Raw genomic sequence first — 6,631 nt, forward strand, 5'->3', positions numbered from 1 at the left:
AGAGAAAAATCAAAGATTATGTTTTTATAGAAGATGATGACTTTTACGTCATTCAGTATTAGTTTATAAAAGAAGACCATGATGAAGGGTCATGTCATCCAATTTAAATTAGGAGTGTACATTGTGGAGGGGTAAAATCATCTCCTAATTAGACCGTTCATTCGTATATCAACACGCATCCCAAGATGGGCATGTGATAAGGTTTGAATAAAATTTTATATAATTAGAAAAGAATCCTAATTTAGTGGATTTTTCGCAACACGTAAATAATTTATTTGTACAGGGGTAAAATGAGCAAATATAATTTAATTAGAATTAGGAACCATAGTTTGAAACGGCTTTTACCTGTTTCTGAAAACGGTTCAAACCCGTTTCTCTGTTCGAAATGCGTTTCTCTTTTCCAAACCTGTTTTTCTTTTAGGTCCCTCATTCGACCAAGATCCCTTATCGTCTCTCAGTCGAACAGGAAAAAATAGAGCAGAGATCCATTTTGCTTTTCTGATTAGAAAAGGAACCAACATATCTTCGTTTGTAAATCAATTTCAAAACCTTACTCATCTTTCAACTTCGATTTCAAAATCTACTCGTATCTCATCTTCGATTTCAAATCTGGCTTCCAATTTATGGTGCTCAAACCCTAACGAAGCTCCATTCTTATCTTTGATTCTTAAACCCTAACGAAGCTACATTCTGATATTTGGTTCTCATCTTCATCTCGATTTCGACCTGATAATTCCAGCTTTGTGATTTCTAGAACATACAAACTCTTCAAGGTTTTCTCAGTGACAAGTCTCTAATCTTCTTTACTTCATCTTCAGTTAGGGTTTTCGATTTCAGAAATTTTTTACTAGTAATGTTGCCTTTTCAAGGTATAGATCTACCGCAAACTTCTTGTTAAGGTTAGGGATTTTTTCATGAATCTATTATTTATGTGTTTTTTGTGTGACTTGAGTCCACATCTGTTAGTTTTTGTAAGGCTTTTGGTTATGTATTCTTCAATTACTATAGAATCTGAAATTAGGGTTTATCTATTGATGTTGTGGTTCTCTGGATTTGTAGCAGTTCTTTGAGTGATAATTTGATTGGAACTATTTCGTAAACCTATAGTTCCATCTCTGAAAATAGATTATTTTCTTATTAACTATTAGGTTTTCTCTTGACATCAACATCCCAATTTATATTAGAAGTTTATCTTTTAGATATTACAAGGGATTAAGATATATCGAATCTATATTTTCAAAGCTATAGATTTCAGTAAGTGGCCATACAATTGTTAATAAGTATTTGAAGCATCGGATGTACTATTTGGAAATATATAGTTCTAGTTTTTCTGTTATTAGTTAGGGATACTAGTGTGTTTGGGCTCAGGATCTCGTGTGTGTTTAGGATGGTGGATGTGAAGGGGGATTTGTCAAAGTTCTTTAGTTTTGCAAGTTTGTTTGTTCCATTAGTTATTATTTTTTCACTTGGTGTATTTTGATTTTTAGCTGTGATTAATGTTTCTTTATTACAAATATCCTACTATCAAAATGAAAACAAATGAGGTTTACTTATCCATGTTGACTTATTAGAACCCCTCTTTTGCCAAACATAGCTAACACACTACAAGAAAATGGGCAATTAGGAACAACATTTTAAAATGGCATTTAGCCGTTTCTTATTAATCTCACATTTTATTCTCCTAACTGAGATGGGCTAACAAGATCAAACAGTGTGATGGTTGAATGAAAAATATTTTTTTTATATGTTTTATGGGAATATTTCAAGATACTGAGATGGGCTAACAAGATCGACCTTTTAACCATTTTTTGAATGTATTTTGCATTTTTCAGCTTCAAAATACTAAAGCAACATCAGGGGAGTCAGAGGTGAAATTTCAGGTGTCTAGAGATACACTGGGTGCCATGTTGAGATCAATGGCTTATATTCATGAGCAGCTCTCTGACGTTGTAAGCACGCTCTCTTTTACTATTTTCATTTTTCAAAGTAAATATATCATCAAGGCCTTAAGCTTTAACAATAAAAAGGCCTCCAAAATCATAGTGGTCGTGAGATCAAGTCTCCCCATTTGTGACTTTACCTAATACACCTTTTTGTGGTGGCAGGGCATATCCTAGGGATTAGTCCCACTTCCAATGGGAGGGTGGGGACAGTGTCGCATAAAAAAAGGTGGAAAGCTGGTTTTGATTAGTCCCACCTTGGTCTTTTCGACCAGCGTAGATGTTAATTTTTTTTTGGGTTCAACTTGTATTTGTTTTTATGACATGTGTTGATGAGAGAATTTCTTGGCAGGGTGAGCAACAGTCAGAGCCCCCTTTGAAGAAGCAACGACATTAGAAATTAAAGTGGCATGTGTTTTGTTTATAAACCTACCAAATATGGTGTGCCATTTTGTGTAAGCATGTGATTGGTCTTATATGTACATGTTAGTTGTTGAAATAGAGAAACTTTAAGGTATCAAGGGACCTCTTTCTATCTCTCACTGATATATTCAAGCTACTGGATGTGTGATGCTTCTAGATGTTTCTTGATTCACAATTCCAATTTACTAGTGTCAAAGTGTGTGTGTGTGTGTTTCCCTCATGTTTATTAGCTTGATTGCTCTCCTTAGCTTGCTTGTTTGAAAGTTTCTCTTATTAATTTGAGCACCAAATGTCATCATGTATGTGTGTAAATCCCAACCATTGGATTTGTTTTTACGCAGTTAGTTAGGAACACTAGTGTGCCCAAATACGTTTGGATTGGGATAGGGTTTGCTAATTTTCTAAAGCTTGGCACAGTTAATAATCAAGCTGGGCTGGACCATTGACAGCCAGCCTTATGTCTCTTAAGAGCACCCGAGTGCAGTCTCACATTACTTCCCTAAGACTTGGTCTTGGCCATCTGACCAACCCTTGGTAAATACATTCTCTAGTTTACATTTTTATAATCTGTTTTTATTCTATGCTGAAATTTTTGTCTAAATTGATTACTGGGTCTCTTTTATGTTCAATAGGCATGGTTTCGAGAACTTCCTGCTGGGGTACTTGACTCACTTATGCCGGAGCAAGTAATGCACTGCAACACAGAAGAAGAGTGCACTCAAGTTGTGAGCTTACTGCCTTCAATGGAAGCCCAGTTGCTTGACTAGGCAATAATTCTACCATGTACACATGGGCACTCTATGTGATGAATCTGATGGTTATGATAATTTATCGGGTTAATTTTTTTGGTTGGATGTATTGATTGTTGTGTCATCACTACCCTGCATGAGTTCAAGTGTATTTAGAGGCAGGGAGGACAATTTTATTCATTCTCCTATCTGTTTCAAAATATTTATATTGTAAATTGTGGTTTGCTAATAGACATGGATATCCTTAAGCTTTGAAGTAGAAACTTAGATGTCAATGGTTGCATTTAGATTCCAAAAGGATTTGGTCAACATAGTTTGGGGGGCAATGTTGTGACTGAGAAATTAGGTAGCTTGATGATTCTCACTTGTGAGCATCTTAAATCATGTGCTGAGGGTGGACGTCTGATTAAGGTATTACCTATGCTACATTTATTTATTTTTTACTTTATGTAGTGCACTCGCATTTGTTTTTCGTCCTTGAGCTTAGCATGTAGCGCAGAAACTAGCAAATAGTAATAATAACCTTCACATATATCTGATCCATCTCCTTGTATTTCGATGGTTAGGTATTTGAAACACTTCTCTAGTCATTTTAGATCACTGTTTTGAATGCCTACAAGTCAAAGTTTGCTCAGGTAAGTTTGGTTTTAACTCCAGTTTGTTTATTTTTTGTGCCGTCTTTTAATTTATCTATGTTCTTGATAAGCATTGAATAACCGGTTCTTGAAATCAACATTTTTTTTGTTCCTTTGGTTATCTCACCTTCACTTGTGACACGATTTCCATTTAATTGTAGTTTGTGATATTCTATGCCTGTGCATTGAATCCTGAAAGCTGTGGTGTGAGATTTGTGGTTATGCTTGCAGATATTTTTGTGTCCAAAACATTCCCTCCACTTACCGGTAAAATTTTGTTTTTTTGTTTTTTTCTAATCAATACTCAACAGTTGATCGGAAAGAGATCTCTTTAACTGTTAGAATTATTTGAATTATCTAAAGCCTCTTATTCTATATTATTTATGATACCAAATTTGACATGTTGAAGTCCCCCCCCCCCCCCCCCCATTCTCACTGAAGTCAGGCCTCTACTCATGTCCATGTAGCCCCCCACGAGCGTGTCATTTAGTTTGTCATAAAAAGTGTATAATTACATCCAAACCCATATATACCATATCAGCTCTAAACTCATCAGGTTTGTGCAGTATAATATGTGGTTATGATCTTTTAATCACTTTCTCACATACACACACACACACATGCACACTCCCAAGCTTGCCAATGTCCCTTGTTGGCACATGATCTGTGAAGCGATGGTGTTCATATTTGCATGTAGCGATGGTGTGTTCATATTTGCAAGTTCTTCTATTACTAGGAGTCTTCAAAATCAGGACCTCAAAGGGAACCATAGAAGTCTACTGAGGGATTAGTTAGCATGGATTCAAGCAATTCTTTAGCTCCTGAATCCCATAGTATGTGACGTTTTTGAGGTTATTGAGGATTCTTAACATAACCACACATCATATTTTTGTGGTTAGATAATAGCTTTATCTACCATGGATCTGGTGGCAGGTTACTGCATGTATTTATCCACAAAAAAAAAAAAGTGGGTTGCATATGCAAGCACATTGTATATATGCAGATCATGTCGAGAATTCCAACTCTGCAGTGAGTCATCACCATTGCACTGTCTTCAACAAAAATTAGTCCACCCTGACTATGGATACTACAATTGTGCAAAGCACTCTTGAAAGAACATTAAAGTGGAACGACAACTAGAGGATCATTAGAGAAGAATGAACCAAGTGTATCTGTTGAATTAAAGTCTCAAAATTTTGATGATTGATCTTAAAAAGTAAAGAACTTTGGATTGTGGAATTCTTTGCACCGTGGTAAGTATTTCTTGGTGAATTTGGTAAGTAACCCAAATGAGTCCTACAGTAAAGAATATTAAAATTTTCCATGTTCAACCTTAATATATAAATGAGAGGATTGACCTCTGAAATTTAACCTGCCATAAAACAACATCCTCTCCCCAAGTGGTTATTCCATTCTATTTTGTTTTCCATAATTTGTATATAATCATTATCAAAATAATAATAATAATAATTTGTGTCTAATCCAATTTATGAGTTTAATGTTGAATGTATAATGGAATTTAGATGAGCAAAGAATACAATCATGATCAAAGTATAGTACGAGCAAAGAATACAACCATATATACTGAGAGCTTATTTGGTGAATGTTTTGTGCCACTATCTTCAGTGACTGCATATCTTTCAATTTCTTCTTCTTCTTCAGAGCTCTTCGATTGGGAATTTAATCATATGAGGAAAGGTCTTCAAGATCTTCGTTAATTGACTCTGTTGAATTACTTTTGCAATTGATGACTTACTGTTGTGGATTACTATCACAATTTTTCCTATTCTTCACATTCTTCTTTGATTTTTCTTTTGTTTCAAAGCGCCTATTTTGATGTGTCTACATCCTTATTTGGTATGTTATATCTCAGCACATGTTCTCTATTTTGAAATATTGCACAAAGAATTGTTCTACTAATCGTATTGTAGAAAGAATTGATATAAAATGACTATCTGTTGTCATTTTGTTCAGCATCTGGACTTTCTAAGAGTAAAGAGACTGCTCAAGAGCAGGTCATGATGGGAGTTGGCTTGTTGGCTGGATCAACTGTTTTGCTTCTGACTTTGCTGTGGGGAACTGGTGTCATTGCAGGCAAGTGTGATTTTTCAGACAAGTCGTCTTATGAAGAATTAGAGACCTCAACTTCAAACCATTCAAAGCATAGGGAACATTGATCATGTTAACTGGTTCGTTCTGTTTCTACTCGCATTTCTTGCAAAACTGAGAATTGAGAATGCATCAAGAGCCTTAATACTGCCAAAGCAATGTTATATATTTGTACTTTGTAATATATTTTTTTATTTATTGTTTTTTCAATAATTAAGCTTATGTAATAAATAAGAAAATTAATGTAGGTGTGTAGAAAAAAAAATTAAAAGTTAAATTTTTTTTTTAAGTTTAGATATCGGTTTATGACCACTTTAGATATCAGTTTCTAACCAATGCCTAAAGTCTCAAACTTAGGACATCAGTCTTATAGACATCGGATTTGAGATCGATGTTTAAGAATATCTTTTTTAATGAAAATGCAGATTTGGAACGGTTTTAAGTCGTTCCAAATCTTGGGACCTTCAGCTGTTTAAATTCATTAACGATGCCTCTAAATTCATTAACGATGCCTCGATTAGAAACAGTCTATCAACTGTTTCATACTGGTTTAAGAATGGTTATAAACGGTTCCTAATTGCCATATTTGTTGTAGCGTAGAGTAAGGATTTCTCTTTAAGATTTTTCTATTTAAAGGCCTTAAGGCCATTGTAAAAGGAGGAGAAAAAAATCGAGAGAAGGAGAGAGGATAGGAGAGGCCAAGGAAATGAGGTCATGTAATTGCGAAATTTATAGTGAAATGGCTCCTCAAGCCCATGGGTGTAGGCACGCTTGC

At 34.9% G+C, this 6,631-nt stretch overlaps 1 long non-coding RNA gene across 11 annotated transcripts; it reads left to right on the forward strand.

The window, feature by feature from the left end:
* Positions 1-341: 341 nt before the first annotated feature.
* On the forward strand, positions 342-6,203 carry LOC147380779 (uncharacterized). Of its 11 annotated transcripts, none has more exons than XR_015175113.1 (6): positions 343-869; positions 1,833-1,949; positions 2,293-2,897; positions 2,996-3,747; positions 3,909-4,014; positions 5,722-6,157. It is a non-coding gene; the product is annotated as an uncharacterized LOC147380779 (long non-coding RNA). The 11 variants fall into 11 exon arrangements; XR_015175112.1 differs by having other exon boundaries at positions 344-869; positions 2,996-3,523; positions 3,679-3,747; positions 3,909-6,197; XR_015175111.1 differs by lacking the exon at positions 3,909-4,014 and having other exon boundaries at positions 345-869; positions 2,996-3,523; positions 3,679-3,747; positions 5,722-6,147.
* Positions 6,204-6,631: the final 428 nt, after the last annotated feature.

The sequence above is a fragment of the Akebia trifoliata genome, unplaced genomic scaffold (assembly GCF_017979445.1).
Source record: "Akebia trifoliata isolate Shusen 1 unplaced genomic scaffold, ASM1797944v1 Contig00996, whole genome shotgun sequence".
Lineage (NCBI taxonomy): Eukaryota > Viridiplantae > Streptophyta > Magnoliopsida > Ranunculales > Lardizabalaceae > Akebia > Akebia trifoliata.